This window comes from Tamandua tetradactyla, chromosome 17, assembly GCF_023851605.1.
Source record: "Tamandua tetradactyla isolate mTamTet1 chromosome 17, mTamTet1.pri, whole genome shotgun sequence".
Classification (NCBI taxonomy): Eukaryota; Metazoa; Chordata; class Mammalia; order Pilosa; family Myrmecophagidae; genus Tamandua; species Tamandua tetradactyla.
Window position 1 is genome coordinate 49,304,037 of NC_135343.1, and position 17,787 is coordinate 49,321,823.

Below are 17,787 nucleotides of genomic sequence, written 5' to 3' on the forward strand. Positions count from 1 at the left end.
AATGCAAACTATTTTTGACTTTTCACATTTAATTTAGATTTTTAATGGCAATATATACAAATTTCATAGAATTCAGATTTGATTACATTTCATTTTTAAATTCTTAGATCATGACTACCAATAGAATGTGTCATTTTGCCGAAATAAAACTAAGAAAGATGAATGTAGTGAAATAAATATATAATGAGTTTTGTATGTCCTGATATAATTATCCAGACATTGCCAGAAATCTGAGATCTAGAACATGTACAATAACAATTAAATTAAATCACTTTCGATATTTTGTTGATTTTAGTTATATAAACATGGCTTTATACAATTTTTCTTATTTTATTTTATGAAAGTATGCTTGTAAATGCTTATAGCGTCTACATATTTAGAGAGAGAATATGCAGCCTCCATTTATACTGCTGACCCAGGCCCTTCTAGGCACTCCTCTCCCCAGGCCGCTATCTACAAGGGTTTTTTTCAATATTTAAAGTTCAGATCGCCACAGATAATTTTTTAAATAAACCCTCCACAAATAAGTCACACTTTGGCTATAAAATATACATAATTTGCACCCTAAAGGAATCAAGTTGGGGGGGGTGTCCTCACTTAGTAGTCGCTGTGGAGAACACAGGCACTGAAATGGTAAGGGATAGCAAAAGACAGGAGTCCCGACCCCAGGCCTATTAATTACTTCCTTTGTGACCTTGGACAAAAGATGTCACCAACTAGAACCTCAGTTTCTTCATCTACATAACGAAGATGATAATCCAGTGTTATTTTGAATCCTAAATAAGATGACACATAAAAGCATGCAGAACAGAATAAAATATTAGCTCTCAATAGCTGAGCTGATAGTCCAAACTCAGAAGTGATTTGTGGCAAACGCCCTGTGATGATTATTTTCTGGATCATTGCCCTGTAGGGGTGAGACAGGAAAAAATGTTTCAAACAGACATAAAAGTATAAAAATTAGTATAATAAATCCTAAATTATCTACTCATACTCTTCCGCTTCCCTCCCTCTATGGATTATTTTGAAGCAAATTCCAGTTATCACGTCACTAAATTACTAAGTGTACTTTTTTTTCCCTGTAGGCAGTCTTTCTATTAGATGGGAACTCACATAGCTCAGGTTTTGCCTTTGGAATAGATATTGAATCTGACATTTGGTGGTTTTCAAAAGTCTTTATTTCTTCCTTCTCACTAGGTATTCTTGAAATGCAATAAGCAGAAAATTCATAGATTTATTACCTCATATCACTTAATCATGGAGCTCTAGTGCAAGGCTGTTTGTGCATTTTGTAATTCCTATTAATTTTCACTCTAGGGTTATTCTTCCATGTTAAACATTGTGTACGGAAACATCAAAACAGTCTTTTTCCATTTCCCTTACCTGCAAAAATATTAATATTATTGCATGTGGTTCGTTTCTTGATGTTTCTCTAATTACTACCAGTAAAACTCTTGTAAAAATAGAAAGGCATATTGCTTGTCTGCCTGTGCATTTCACAAACAGCAGGGTGTGGGACAAATCAAGACACTGAATCCTGCTTTTCAAGAAGCTCAGAACGTTGTTTTCCTGTTGCTCCTATAACAAATGATCACAAATTTAGTGGCTTAAAACAATGCAAATTTATCATCTTACAGTTCTGGAAGGCAGAAGTTTAAAATGGCTTGGCAGGGCCACATTTCTACCGGAGGCCGTAGTGTAGACTCTGTTTCTGTGCCTTTCTACAGGCCTCCTACATTCCTCAGCTCATGGCCCTTTCCTCCATCTTCAAAGTGTGGTATCCTCTCTGCCTCTGTCCGCCTGCTTCTGTGATCACTGTGCCTTATGTCTCTGACCCTCCTGACTTCCTCTTAAAACACATGTACTTGCATAAGGCTGACCTGAGTAATCCAGGAAAATCTCCCCATCTCGCAAATCCTCAACATAATCATATCTGCAAAGTCTCCTTTGCCATGTAAAGTATTATTTCACAGGTTCTGGAGATCAGGGTGTGGGCACCTTTGGGAGGCTATTTTTCAGCCTGTGGGTGGTACAAAAAAGGAAAAGGAAGGAGAAGCTAGGCAAGAAAAATAGAGGGTGGTAGCTGTTGAAAAGAGAACCATGGGGTTTAAGACAGGATAGTGCAATCCAGAAGGCTTCTTCAACAGCTGGCATCTTGATGGGCCGAACCTTCTAACTATGACCTTCTGAGGGCTTTAGGAGAGTAGTAAAAATGTCAAAGAGAAACTTAGGAATAAAGACTATTTGGGGGTTTGAAATTGTTGAGTACCCCAGAAAAGCCATGTTCTTTAATCTTCATTCCATATTTCTGGGTGGAACCTTTTTTTATTGTTTCCATGGAGATGTGACCCACCCAATTGTGGGTGGTACTGTTTGATTAAATAGTTACCATGGAGATGTGTCCCCACCCACTCAAGCTGGGGTTGCTTAGTGGAGCCCTTTGAGAGGGAACCACTTTGGAAAAAACTTCAATGATGACAGAGCCCACACAGCCAGAGATCTTTGGAGATGCAAAATGAAAACGGCCCAGGGGAAGCCTTGTGAAATGATGAGAGAAAGCTAGCAGATGTCACCATGTGCCTTCCCAGCTTAGAGAGGTATCCAGAAGCCAAAGACCCCAGCCACGTGCCTTCCCAGCTGACAGAGGTGTTCCGGATGGTCTAAGCCTTTTCTGAGTGAAGGTAACCTCTTGTTGGTGCCTTAATTTGGATACTTTAACTGCCTTAGAACTGTAAACTTGCAACCTAATAAATTCCCTTTTTAAAAGCTATTCTGTTACTGATATATTGTGTTCCAGCAGCTTTAACAAACTAAAACAGTGTTCTTCTATAGGTACTTATGTACTTGATATTTATAAACATGTCTTTTACCATGAATAACTTTCATAAATACTTGCTTATTCTGAGTACCTTCACAAGTTTAGAATTTAAGAATCCCAAAATAAAGAGAAACATATTACATAGGGGTCATCATGTGCCAGGAAAGACAACATCCGGGACACTGACTGCATCTGACACTTATGGGACATGCCAGATAACAGGGTGATAGGTGCGTGTTGGAAATCAGAGTCTTCACAACGGAATAAATGCAAGGAGAGGCCACAACTCCAAACCAGCCAGCAAGCCTCCCCTTCATAGTCTGGTTGCTGGACATTTCCACAGGTTGCCTAAGAATGGTAAAGAATGGTAGATGCAAGATGTGTCTGGGTACCAGCTAGTACATATGTTGTGGTCCTAATGGTGTTGGCTTCTGGGTGCCATGACTCCTTTGAGGTAGGCCCAAGTCACAGACAGAGTTTCATAGATGGTAGATCAAGATACAGTTAATGCTGCCTCCCAGGGGGAAGATACAGGCTTCATTTTCTGAAGTTTTATGCTCAATAACATAACTTATATAAACGTCATCATATATGTTTAATAATTTCCAGATGCCAATGGAATCCAAGTTTTAATATTAAAATGGAGACCACCTCTTTCCTCAAGAAGGAAGGATCTTATGTTTAGGGATCACTGAAGACCAGCCAAAGTCCATTATGCATATGGCAGATAACTTTAGTTCTTTGAAAATATGTCTGCTAACTTAAAGAGCGGAATCTCCTGCTCCCAAAGAAGGGATTGATAAACTAGAGGATACAAATTGCCCTGCTGAAACCCTGTACTAATTATGGAGAAATTGGGAAAATAGTTATCTTCTTTAACATAGAATTAGAATGTGATTTTCCCATTATATATTTGACTTGAAGAGGGAGAGACTATCAGAATAAACTGAATGACATGCTCCATAGCTGTGACAACTGTTGTATATTTAGGCCCCAGCAAGACATGGCAGGAGTCCTTGTTAGAGCCTCACAGATAAAGTGGGAAAGTATGGGATAGAGAAAATGGACTTGTAATGTATTGAGAGAATTTACCCCAAATGGCAAATGGCTCAACTTCAGCTTGAAGGCATATTTCTTGTAACCAGTGCAACCTGCCCATAACTTAGAAGAAGAAATGGAGGATTTTAAAAAGTTAAATTTGCATATGACAGGAAGTACAAGGGTAGTTCAGTGGTAGAATTTTTGCCTGCCATGAGGGAGACCGGGGTTTGATTCCCAGTCCATGCACTTCCCCCCAAAAAACAAATAAAGAAGCAAAACAAACAAACAAAAATTCAACAAATGGTGCTGCAATGATAGGATAATTACATGGAAAAATAATTAAATGTGACCCCACCATATAGCATATAAAAAATTTGCGTATGACAGAAAGCTGCAAAGGAGCATGAATACATAAAAAAAAAAAAAAGGAATCAAGAGTGGAAAGGGTGGCCATTTGAATCTAACATGATTAATTTAACAGAAATTCATATAAGGTCTTGCACATGGGTCCAAAAGGAACAACACAATAAATGCAAGCGTGGAGGATCAAGAGTAGACAGACACACCCATAAAAAGACTGAGAGGTTTTAGTGTTCACAGATCAATATTAGCCTGCAGTGTAAAAAAACTGCCAAAGAATTTCGTACAATTCCAGGTAGTATTCATGATATATTATCCAGAGATATATTAATCAGATCACACCTGATCTATCGAAGCCACAGCATAAGAATATTGACGAATGGAAATAAAGGAGTTTCACCAAGAGAGGGAGAGATTGAAAACCACATCTAAGAGATGGAAGACCTGGGTTATGTTTATTCATTAAGCGAATATTTACTGTGTGATTATTTTTCTCAGGCACTGTCATAGGCAATGGAGCCACAGTAGGATACAAATGCTTATTCTTAAGCAGATGAGATCGCAGAAAGGAAAAGTTAACAACTGTGATGTAGAAGAAAAGTAAGCTGCATTCCGAATGGCCCCAAAGAGCAGAATTTTAAATGATTAGGAGCTTTAGGGAAACCTATGGTATTTCCACTTTTTATTTTTGCCAGAAGAAATTCTGTGGTCAATATCTTTGTGCTTTCTGTGCCCTTATTTCTAATCATTTGCTTGGGATAGAGTTTTTAGAAGTAAAATTACTATGTAAAAAGCTATGGAAATTTTGGATGCATGTTGTAAGATTAATTTCAGAAGGTTAAGCTAATTTACATGACTGAGTGAGATTGCCAATCTTGCCTCAATCTCATCCAAAATTATTATTTTTTAATCTTTCCTAATTTCAAGGACAAAAATTGGTGTTACATTTTTTTTTTTTTTTTTTTTTTTTAAAGGAAAGACAGAGAGAAGGAAGGAAGGATAGAAGGAAGGAAGGAAGGAAGAAAGGGAAACATCTTTAAACATTTTCTTGTTTTTATTGTATTCTGTTTCTCCGTTTTTGTTACATGGGCTGGGGCCGGGAATCGAACCGAGGTCCTCCGGCATAGCAGGCAAGCACTTTGCCCGCTGAGCCACCGCGGCCCGCCTATGGTGTTACATTTTAATTTATATTTTTAGATGACTAATGAAGTTGAACATATATTTCACATGTTTATTAACTATTTTCCTTTCCTGTAAGCTGTGTATTTCACTCCCTACTCAGTTTTTCAATAGAGTTTTCCTTATTGATTTGAACGTGCTCTCTAGACTTTAACAACATGACTTTTAAACTTTCTTATGTCTTTATGGCAACTAATTTTGTTTGTCTCTGTCCTTTAGTTTTGCTGATTATTATCACATAACAGAAAAATATTGATAAATTTGATTACACAAATTAAATTTTCCGCAAATTATAAAAGCATAAAAGTAAAATGCATAAACTTAGGAAATATTTGTGTCATGTTTCCAACAAAATGTCAACATGCTTTATATAGAAAGAGTTAAAAAAAATCCATTTAAAATCTGAAAGTGTAATTAATTGTGCACAAAGTATAAAAAAACACACAATAAACACTAGAAAATGTTTAACATCACTAACAATAAAATAAAAATAAAACATTGATGATTAAATTTATCTGTAATATACACAAATATTAAAATAAATAATGCCAGTCTCTGTATAGTGATGTGGACTTATGCAAATATTTAGTAATATGTCATTCATACTTTAAAACAGTCATACTCCTTGTCTCAGTAAGTCCACTTTTAGAAAATTCTATTGGCTCCATTAAAGATGTGGCTATATACATGTCCAGCTATGTTTATTACATCATCATTTATTTTAAAAATTGAAAGTAACCTATATGTCTAATATTAGGAGAAGATTTAAGTAAACCATATGCTATTCATAAAGTGAAATATTACTCTGTGGTCTTAGAAACTAACAAAGGATAGCTAAGAAAATGTTCAATAAAAGAATTTGGAACCAAGATTGAGGCTTTTTCTTGGAAACTGAAGAAAAGGCAAAGAGACAGTTATAGAAGAGAAAGAAACCAAGGAATCTGTTTGGGAGGGTCAATATCTAAACAATAGGAGCTTCAAAATGGGAGAATAAATAAAATGGTGAGAAAATAAATTTGCATTGCATAATGGAAAAAATGCAAGGACGATCTCCAGATCTAAAAGATAAACTTTTCTAGGTTGCAGGGCCTAGCAAGTGCTTAGCACAATAAATGGAAGAAAAAACATCATCTATACAATTTCAGAACACTCTGAAGATAAAGAGAAGATTATAAATGTTTTCAGAGAGGAAAATCAGGTCTCAGACAAAAGATCTGGAAATAGAATGGCAGCAAACTTTCTCAACAGCAACACTGGAGGCCTGAAGACAAAATACCTTCAAATACCTGAGGAAAGAGAGTGATGTCACCAAGATGGTAGAGTGAGATGCTCCAAGATTCTGTTCCTCCAGAGAACTTTCAAACAACAAGCAAGAACTATCAGAATCATGAGGGGGAAATCAAGAACCAAATTTCATTTACAATTGCAACCAAAAGAATAAAATATTTAGGAATAAGTTTAACTAAGGAGACAAAAGACCTATACAAAGAAAACTATAAGAAATTGTTAAAAAGAAGTCACAGAAGACCTAAATAGATGGAAGCGCATACTGTGTTCATGGGGTGGAAGACTAAATACAGTTAAGATGTCAATTCTACCTAAATTGATTTACAGATTCAATGCAATACCAATTAAAATCCCCAAAACTTACTTTTCAGAAATAGAAAAACCAATCACCAAATTTATCTGGAAGGGCAGGGTGCCCTGAATAGGTAAAAGTACCCTGAGGGAAAAAATGAAGTTGGAGGTCTCACGCTACCTGCCTTTAAGGCATATTATGAAGCTACAGTGGTCAAAACAGCATGGTACTGGCATAAAAGTAGATAGATTGACCAATGGAATCGAATAGAGTGTTCAGATACAGACCGTCTCATCTATGGACAATTGATCTTTGATAAGGCAATCAAGTCAACTCACCTGGGACAGAACAGTCTCTTTAATAAATGGTGCCTAGAGAACTGGATATCCATATGCAAAAGAATGAAAGAGGACCCATATCTCACACCCTATACAAAAGTTAACTCAAAATGGATCAAAGACCTAAACATTAGATTTAAGACCATAAAACTGTTAGAAGAAAATGTAGGAAAATATCTTATAAATCTTATACTTGGAGGTGGTTTTCTAGACTTTACACCCAAAGCAAGAGCATTGAAGAAGGAAATAAATAAATGGGAACTCCTCAAAATTAAATGCTTTTGCACATCAAAGAACCTCATCAAAAAAGTAAAAAGACAGCCTACACAATGGGAGACAATATTTGGAAAAGACATATCAGATAAAGGTCTAGTATCCAGAATTTATAAAGAGATTGTTCAACTCAACAATAAAAAGACAAACCACCCAATTAAAAAATGGGAAAAAGACTTGAACAGACACTTCTCAGAAGAAGAAATACAAAAGGCCAAAAGGCACATGAAGCAATGCTTAACTTCCCTGGCTATTAGAGAAATGCAAATCAAAACCACAATGAGATATCATTTCACACCCACCAGAATGGCCATTATCAACAAAACAGAAAATGACAAGTACTGGAGAGGATGTGGAGAAAGAGGCACACTTATCCACTGTTGGTGCAAATGTCAAATGGTACAACCGCTGTGGAAGGCAGTTTGGCATTCCTCAAAAAGCTAAATATAGACTTGCCATATGACCCCACAATACCATTGCTATGTATCTACTCAGAGGACATGAAGGCAAGGACACAGACAGACATTTGCACACCAACGTTTATAGCAGCATTATTTACAATTGCAAAGAAATGGAAACAGCCAAAATGTCCATCAACAGATGAGTGGCTAAACAAACTGTGGTATATACATACGATGGAATATTATGCAGCTGCAAGGCAGAATAAAGTTATGAAGTATGTAACAACATGGATGGACCTTAAAGACATTATGCTGAGTGAGATTAGCCAGAAATAAAAGGACAAATACTGTATGGTCTCACTGATATGAACTGACATTAGTGAAGAAATTTGGAGAATTTCATTGGTAACAAAGACCATCAGGAAATAGAAATAAGGTAAGATATTGAGTAATTGGATTTGAAGAGATACAGATTGTGCAACAGGACTGAATGTAAAAACTCATAAATGGACAGCACAATACTACCTAACTGTAATATAATTATGTTAAAACACTGGATGAAGCTGAATGTGAGAATGATAGAGGGAGGAGGGCTGGGGGCACAAATGAAATCAGAAAGAAAGATAGACGATAAAGATCGAGATGGTATAATCTAGGAATGCCTAGAGTGTATAATGATAGTGACTAAACGTACAATTTTAAAAATGTTTCTGCATGAGGAAGAATAAAGGAATGTCATTACTGCAGGGTGCTGAAAATAGATCATAATTAATATTTAAAAATTTCAACTTATATATGAGACTAAAGTAAAAAATGTTTATTTGATACAAAATTTATATTTTGACTAGTGCATTTCCTAAATATAACTTATTGAACAGCTTAATTCAATAATTCAGCCTAACTGAACACCATAAGTACATGGGACCTTGAGTAGGACATGAGATTTTGTAGGTTTGCCCAGAGTGATGTCCCATAAATCTCAGAGTGATTTGAACAGTGAATAAAAAAGTATTTGCAAAGTTCCCTTCAGGGAATGGTGAGAAAGGGGGAAAATTCAACTTCCCCAAGTTGAATTCTTGATATTCTCACAGGCAGTGTGGACAACCAAAGCTATAGGCTGAGCCCCCAGTCTTGGGGTTTGTTCATATGAAACTTAACCCCACGAAGAATAGGTCAAGCCTACTTAAAATTAGGCCTAAGAGTCACCCCCAAGAGAGCTTCTTTTGTTGCTCAGATGTGGCCTCTCTCTCCAACCAACACAGCAAGCAAACTCACCACCCTCCCCCGTCTACATGGGACATAACTCCCAGGGATGTAGACCTTCCTGGAAACATGGGACAGAGATCCTAGAATGAGCTGAGACTCAGATTCAAGGGATTGAGAAAACCTTCTTGACCAAAACAGGGAAGAATGAAATGAAACAAAGCGTCAGTGGTTGAGAGATTCCTAACAGAGTCGAGAGGTTGTCCTGGAGGTTATTCTTAAGCATTAAGTAGATATCACCTTGTTATTAAAGATGTAATGGAGAGACTTGAGGGAACTGCCTGAAAATGTAGAGCTGTGTTCCAGTAGCCATGTTTCTTGAAGATGATTGTATAATAATATAGCTTTCACAATGTGACTGTGTGACTGTGAAAACCTTATGTCTGATGATCCTTTTAGCTACCCTGTCAACAGATGAGTAGAACATATGGAATAAAAATAAATAATAGGGGGAACAAATGTTAAAATAAATTTAGTTTGAAATGCTAGTGATCAATGAAAGGGAGGGGTAAGGGATATGATATGTATAATTTTTTTTCTGTTTTTGTTTTATTTCCTTTTCTGAATAGATGAAAATGTTTCAAGAAATGATCATGATGATGAATATGCAACTATGTGATGATATTGTGAATTACTGATTATATATGTAGAACAGAATGATCAAAATAAGAATGTTTGCATTTGTTTGGGGTTTTTTGGTATTTAAAAAATTTTTTTTAAAAAGTACTATCAGAATCATCTTTCTCAGAACTCCAAGAAACAAAGTGCTGCCATAACAGGGCAAGTACCAAATCAAGAAAAAGGCAACTTAAAAATGGAAGGGAAACCTTGTGGTGCCCTTGTTGAACTTTTCTCCACACCCTCTCCAACTTGGTTTGGAGCTGGCCTGTACTCCCAGCACAAGTTCTTGGTCTGGTACTGGAGAGAGCAGAGTAACCCTTGTGAACATACTAGAGTGCATGTGTATCTGTGCCAATTTGTCTTGGTGGCATCCTAAAGGATTGAACCAGGAAACCCATCATAGGCTCACCATTCTAGAACTTACCCAGAATGTAGAGTTGGCTTTGAAGACAGCTAGAATGCTATAAGAAAACAGTCAAATTGCAGCTACCTGGGGAAGAGGATTGCTGGTTGTGGGACATACAATGTAGCAACTGGGACTGGGAGGAAACACTTTTTCCTAGGGAAAAAGGGACATTCAGCTCCATGTACACAGGGGAATTCCTAGGGCCATGTGTGCATGCCCAGGACAAGAAACACACTCAGAAAAAGACCAGGGAGAACCCAACACTTTTGTTATGGGCTGTTCTTCAGACCCATTGTTACAATGGCTAAGCTCTGAAAGACAGCACTTTTGCAGACTAACCTGCAAAGACTGGGAAAGGTGTTTTCTTTTCTTTCTTATTTTTTGTCAACTCCTCACATTCAAGGATGTCTCTGTCATAACACTAGCTAGATGCAAACTTAAGGAACAGATACCCTAGTGTCTAAATTCCAGAGATAACAATAAAGTGTTAAAATGCACAGTGTGCAAAAAAAGATTAGAAGACATACAAAGAAACAGGAAATGTTGGCCTATGCAAAGGAACAAGATTAAACATTCAGAAACATCAACAAGGAGGTTCAAACCTTGGTCATACTGAAGACCCTTTAAAATTGTCCTAAATGTACTCAAAGAGATAAAGGAAAACACAGACAAAGAAATAAAGGAAATCAGGAAAATGATATATGAACCAAAAAAGAATATTAATAGATATAATTCATAAAAAGGTAACCAAACAGAAATGAGTACTACAATATCAGAAATAAAATATTCCCTAGAGGAGTTCAAAAGCAGACTGGAACTGGTAGAAGAATCAGTGAACTTGAAGATTAGACAATGAAAATCATACAGTCTGAGAGACAGAAAAAATAAAAAATAAAGAACAGAGCCTAAAAGACTGTGGGACACCATCAAGTGTACTAATAGATGCATTATGAGACTCCCAGAAGGAGAAAGAGTGAAAGAGGCAGAAAGAATATTTGAAGACACACTGGTTGAAAATTTCCCAAATGTAATGAAAGACATGAATATACACATCCAAGAAGCTCAATGAATTCCAAACAGAATAAACCCAAGTAAACCCACTTTGGGACACATAATAATCAAGCTGTCAAATGCCAGAGGCAAAGAGAAAATCCTAAATGCTGCAAGAGATAAGCAACACAACATGTACAAGGGCGTCTGAATAAGATTAAGTTCTGATTTCTGATCAGAAACCACGGAGATACTGGGCGGGCCACGGTGGCTCAGCAGGCAAGAATGCTTGCCTCCCATGCCCAGGTTCAATTTCTGGTGCCTGCCCATGTTAAAAAAAAAAAAAATTAAAAAAAAAGAAACCATGGAGAAAAGAAGGCACTGGAAAACCATGGAGAAAAGAAGACAATTCACAGCATTGAAAAAAAATGCCAACCAAGAATCCCAAATCTGGCAAAAGTGTCTTTTAAAAATGAGGTAGAAATTAAGACACTTCCAGATAAACAAAAGCTGGGGGAGTTCATCACCACTAGTCTAGTCCTACAAGAATTGCTAAAGAGAGCTCTTCAGGTTAACAAAAAGGGCACAATATGTCATAGCAACCTTGGAAACTAATCTACTGGAGAAAAGATCAGAGCTGCATGAAAAAATACAAGTCTATGGTTTGAAAGGATTATGTAACCATGTTTTAATCCTGATCCATTTTGTAGATCTTTTAATCCCTATTCGGTACTATAGGTATGAAATTTGATTAGGTTATCTCTAGGCAGATATGACTCACCCAATGTGGGTATTACCTTTCACTAGAGGGAGATGTGACTCCACCCATTCCAGGTGGATATTGATTAGTTTACTGGAATGCTTAAAAAGAGAAAGCATTTTGGAGAGAACGAGAGAGCAACAAAGCAGAGCCACAAAAACACAGAGCCCACATAGCCAGAGACCTTTGGAGATGAAGAGGGAAAATGCTCCCGGGGGAGCTTTGTGAAATAAGGAGAGAAAGCTAACAGAGGTCACCACATTTGCCGTGTGCCTTTCCAGCAGAGAGAGAAACCCTGAACTTCATCAGCCTTTCTTGAGTAAAGGTAACCTCTTGTTCATGCCTTTATTTGGACATTTCTATAGACTTGCTTTAATTTGGACATTTTCACTACTTTAGATCTGTCAAATTGCAACTTAATAAATTCCCCCCTTTTTAAAGCCATTCTACTTCTGGTATATTGCATTCAGGCAGCTAGCAAACTAGAATATAAAGGCATTCATGAAATTACCTTGAGAGTGCATTTGAGAGAATACTGGGTATTTCTGAAAAATTCATATCAAGAGAAAAATAACACATGAATAATCTTTGGGAATAATAAAAAGAATGCTCAAAGTTGAAAAGAAAATCTGGGTGAAAATGATTTTCACCCTGGAGTTCTATATCCAGCCAAACTATCAATCAAATAGGAGGACTGAATAAAAGCATTTTCCAGTAAGCAAAGTCTCAAAAAACATGGCTTCATTTATATTGTCTTAAAAAAGTAGTGGAGGATGTGTCCTACCAAAGCAAGGAATAATAGAAAGACTAAAACATGGGTTCAATAAATAAAGGATCTCAAATAAGAGAGAGGCAAGAGATTTTGGAAGGTGGTGGCTAAGGAAACCCCAGGAGGAGAACAGGTGTGCAGCAGGTTGGGCAGATAGAGCCTTTTGCGTGGATGTCTCCTCTATTTTTTCATAATCTACACCACACCTTATAAATCCCTCAACCCACAGAGACTTTTTGATTGGAAATTGTGGAAATTGTATTAATTGGTTTTGTGCAGAATTATCAAAGGTGTGAAAAGACAAAGAGAGTCAAAGAAGACTAAATAGAAATTTTAATGAGACAGTATTAACTCCAAGGTAAAGAGTTGGATAATAATCATAGCTAAACTTTATTCAGTACTTATGATATGTAACATAGTGTTCTAAGCCTTTCCTATATATTAACTCATTTAATCTTCACAGTTACTCTAGCTAGCTGGTACTATTAACATATCCATTACACACTGAGGAAAAAATACAGCAGAGATGTGATTTGTCAACAGTGGCAGAGTAGGATTCAAATGCGGCCTGACTAGCCCTAAACCAGCTGCCTAAGAAAAGAGATAAAATCATAGCATTTGGTTTGGCTCAGTAGTGACCAAAATTTTCATAGTCTACCAAACAGAATAACTGAATGCCAATTGACTCAAAACTGTCATCTATCCCTCCTGGAATGATGGGGGAGTCCAAATCAAAAAGGGTCTGAAAACAAACAAATAGAGAACATCCACAATTTCATCTATGGTAATAATCTTTCAATAAACCATATCTAAATGTATATCTATAAAATACAGAGGTAAATACCAGTAGAAACTTTTTTTACATTAAGAATGGAAGCTTCTAATAACCATTTAGCAGCATTTGATTTATTATTTATTTATTTAATTTATTTATTTTGCATGGGCAGGCACCAGGAATCGAACCTGGATCTCCGGCATGGCAGGTAAGAACTCAGCCTGCTGAGCTACCATAGCCCACCATAATTTTTAATATAAAATTACATGCATGTATTACGCATACACGCATAGGTATGTTTGATGCTTACAAAGGTTTTTAAAAGTATGGGTCAAGATTGACAGCCTCTGCATGCCAGAAATACTTACATATTTGCTAATAGTTGCTATCCAGAGCCCTGGAGTACATTTCTGCTCTCCTGGCTGCTTGGAAATCCTCTCTCCTGTCCTTCCACTTAAACCTCCCTACCGTCCAACAACTAAAGCATGGATGCCTGGGAGGGCAGGGGACTCCAGGACTCTGCTCCAGCCCCCCAGCCAGCTTTATCTGGATTGGGTCTGCATCTATCTTCTCTCAGTTGTTAAATATTGTTTAATATCATCCTTGTTTATGGAATTACATTAATTTAAAGAAGGAAGATACAACTTATATACCTATATAATCAATAAAGTGAGTTTATCTACGTGGCAAATAATGCATTGTTTTTCTCTATATACTTGTCTTGACTTTCTAATTTCTTCTTTCTTTCTTTCTTTCTTTCTTTATTTTTACATGAGCAGGCACCGGGAATCGAACCCGGGTCCTCTGGCATGGCAGGCAAGTATTCTTGCCTGCTGAGCCACTGTGGCCCGCCCTTGTCTTGACTTTTTAATATTTTCCATAAAAAGCACATTTTAATTTTAAGACAGACATAAAAATGTAAAAAAATGAACACGGGTTTACCGCATGCATCTGCATCACGTAAGGTCCACTCCCGCTTTCATAAACAATGGCCCCTTAGAATCTTTGAAAGGCAAATGTCCATGAGTGAAAAAAGGGATGTCACCGGGCAGAGCAAGTCCCTCTAACTGTTGGTGTGTAATAGAGGGCAAATGCTAAGGCTCCTAATTAGCATTTCAGAAATTAATTCTTTTTGTCAACTAACGCTGTCTTCGTAAATTAATCAATATAAGCCTTCCAGCATAACATAACATAACAAAGGGAAAAAACACAAAAGACAAAAAACACCCAGCTCTGAACAGCTGAGCCTTGACAGTCCAAAATCTCTAAATGTGGGAACAGGCGCTTTCAAATACAGATTCCAGGGCCCTACTCTCTGCCAGCTGAATCAAATTCCCATAACCATGAGGCCCAGGACTCTGGGCTTCACCAGGACCCCAGGTCATTCATATGCAAAAATTTTGCATAGTTTTATAAAAGCATTTTACAAAAATGTAAATAATGGAAAAATAGATTTTAAGACCCCAGGTCTTTCTTCTGGCTCCCAAGCAGACAGCAAGGCCTCAGATTGCAGGCTGGGAAAGCAGAGAGAAGGCTAGCCTAGTCTCACCCTTTGATCAGATAAAAGGGCTTAATGAATAGAGTAAAAGAATATAAGGGAAGACGAGCCACTCACCTGAGGATTCAAAAATCACTTTCGAAATGAGGGCAATTTCAAAGAGCCAATTATGAAAGGAGACAACCCAATCTCTTATAATGGAAAGAGCTGAAGTCTGAAAGGCAGGCAGGATTTATGCAGAGAGCATCTCATTCCCGGGTCACGGGCACTATCATTCATTTCTTCGGCATCTATTTCATATTCATATTATACACACAACACACACACAAGAATTCAAGCTAAAAGACATTAAATGGAATATATAGGGTCATTTAATATTTTAACATTTATAGGCCACTTGAAAGTATAACAACCATTATACTTTCTATGCAAATAATATAAAAATAAACTGAAAAACAATAGTGAGCTGTGTCATCACACCACCAATTGATCTAGTAAACCAAGTAGAAAAAATTTAATGCTACAGAATTTTAATAATGCCACTCATAGGTTGAAGTTAATAAATGTAAAGCAGATAATCCTTGGGGGCCCCCAATAATGATGATGGTGTACGTTTCCACAGTTTTTTTAGAGGGCATTTTGGTAATATGTACCCAAAGTCCTTGAAGTGTATATATTTTCTTTAATCCTGCAATTTTATACCTAGGAATGTATGATATGGACAAATAAGATGACTAAAAAAAAAAAAGCCCCCTAAATGGAGGTCTTAGATAAATCAGTGCTTTTGCTATCTTTTTGTTTAAGCAACTATTTCTCCAGATGAAATTACAAAGTGCAATTTGTGAAATTCTGGTTGAAGCAGGGTAGCAAGGGATGTGGGACATGGGCCAGAGGGCAGTCTCTTAGAGGCTTGTACATTTTCAGGAGAGGGTCCAACCCATTCTGAGCTGCAGTGCTGGGGACCTGCATGGGCTCATGACCAGCAGAGGGTGCGCAGAGAGCTGGAGGCAACTGGTTGCAGGTGGGACACTTCAAATTCTCCATCATGGAAAGTGGCCTGGCTAGAGGACCAGATGAGAGAGGTGTTGAAAGCCAAGTGTTCAGTTCTAACATTAAGGCCACATGCCTTCTTCCATTCCCTGACAGCATTTAAGACTACCCTGGAGCCTAGATGCCACTGGGATGAGGGAGGGTCAGGGAAATATCCTAAATTTGACCAAGTTTACCTGAAAGTAAGTAGATCAAGTCCTCTGCAACAGGCATGATGGGGGCTTAAGAGAGAAAACAGAGTTATGAGAAAAATGAAAGCTACAGTTTTCATAAACTGAGGATGCAAATTAAGCAGCTGTGAAATTTATACCTGCCTAACCAAGAGAAAATATTGGCATGACATACAGCACAGGGAGAAGAAGATTTTCTCTAGCGGAGTATGGTTATATTTTCAGCTGAGAGAGTGGGAGATGATATAGTGTATCACGAAGTGCAAGTTCTGAGATGAGACTGTGTGAGTGCAAATCCCAACTTTGCCCCTTGCTAGTTACATGAATTGGGGCAAACCATCTAACCTATTATAGCCTTAGTTGTTTTAACTGCAAAATGGGTGCAATTTTCCTGCTCCAACGGACTGCGGCAAAGATTAAATGTCTGTAAATATTTAGACTAGTAACTGGCATCCAGTGAGTGCATTATACATGCTTTTTATCATTATTGCCCACATTTCAAAAACCTCTGAGTGGTATCCTACATTTTTCAAGTATTCTGCATGAAGTATGCATTACCTTTGCAATTGGAAAAGAAAGAAATGGAAAATGGCCCCAATAAAACTGTAATTATCTTTAGGTTGTAGTTATTAAACTTATTTTCTTTCTTAGCTTTTTGTGTTTTTTTTTCCAAATTATTTAATATAGACATCTAATACTTCTCTATTAATTTTTTAAACTATTTTTAAAAATCCTCAACACCAGTCCCTCCAGCCTTCTTCAACACAGACATCACCTGTTCCTTTGATTGTCTTCACAGTTTTCAACATTCTCCAACGTTCTGCAACCAACACCTTTCCCTTCACCTTTAAATATTGAAAAATTGTTCCACCTTGAAAAACTACCAGCTTGCAGGCATTTAGGATCCATTACAGCCAGCCCTCCACTCCTTCTCACTATCTGATGGCGCCAGAGGTTGTTTCTAGACTCCACGAGATGCTTCTCTGGTCAGTGCACAGAAGCGCATCAAATAAGTGATTCCTTCGCTTCATCCGAGAATTCTTATTCCTAAGTGTGAAGACCAGATGTTTAATGAATGAGTTAAGGGACATAGGAAACGTGAGGAGAGATTGTTAGAAAAACTGATGTGGTCTGTATAATATATTTGTGTTACTTTTTAGGCTATACTGCCAGAAAACACAGACAAGGAGAGGAGGATAAGAAAAGTCAAGTATGAGTTGCCTAGAATAGATACCATGTCTAAAAAGTCTTACAAGGGAAAATAATCTTACATATTTTCTGTAATAAATGCATATATACATACAGTTAAAATAAAAAGAAACTATGCAAATTATAGTTGTTAATATCAGAAGAGTGGTTATGTTTGCTGGAAAGGGAGGAAATATGATCAGGAAGGATACGGGGCCTTGAAATACATTGATATTATTTTACATCTTAAGTCACATGATAGGTACTCAGTATTTGTTATATACATCGTTATACTTCACCGTGTCCAT

General features: G+C 37.2%; 1 long non-coding RNA gene across 2 annotated transcripts in view; it reads right to left on the reverse strand.

Annotated features, from left to right (window-relative positions):
* Positions 1-352: 352 nt before the first annotated feature.
* The window catches only part of LOC143661610 (uncharacterized), a 28,514-nt gene continuing 11,079 nt past the window's right edge, over positions 353-17,787 (reverse strand). Inside the window, exons 2-4 of one of the 2 annotated variants that reach the window (XR_013164724.1) lie at positions 16,298-16,342; positions 1,384-1,578; positions 353-907 (exon numbers count right to left, since the gene is read on the reverse strand). This is a non-coding gene — a long non-coding RNA (uncharacterized LOC143661610). The remainder of the gene's footprint in view (positions 908-1,383; positions 1,579-16,297; positions 16,343-17,787) is intronic. The other variant, XR_013164725.1, reaches the window with a different exon arrangement.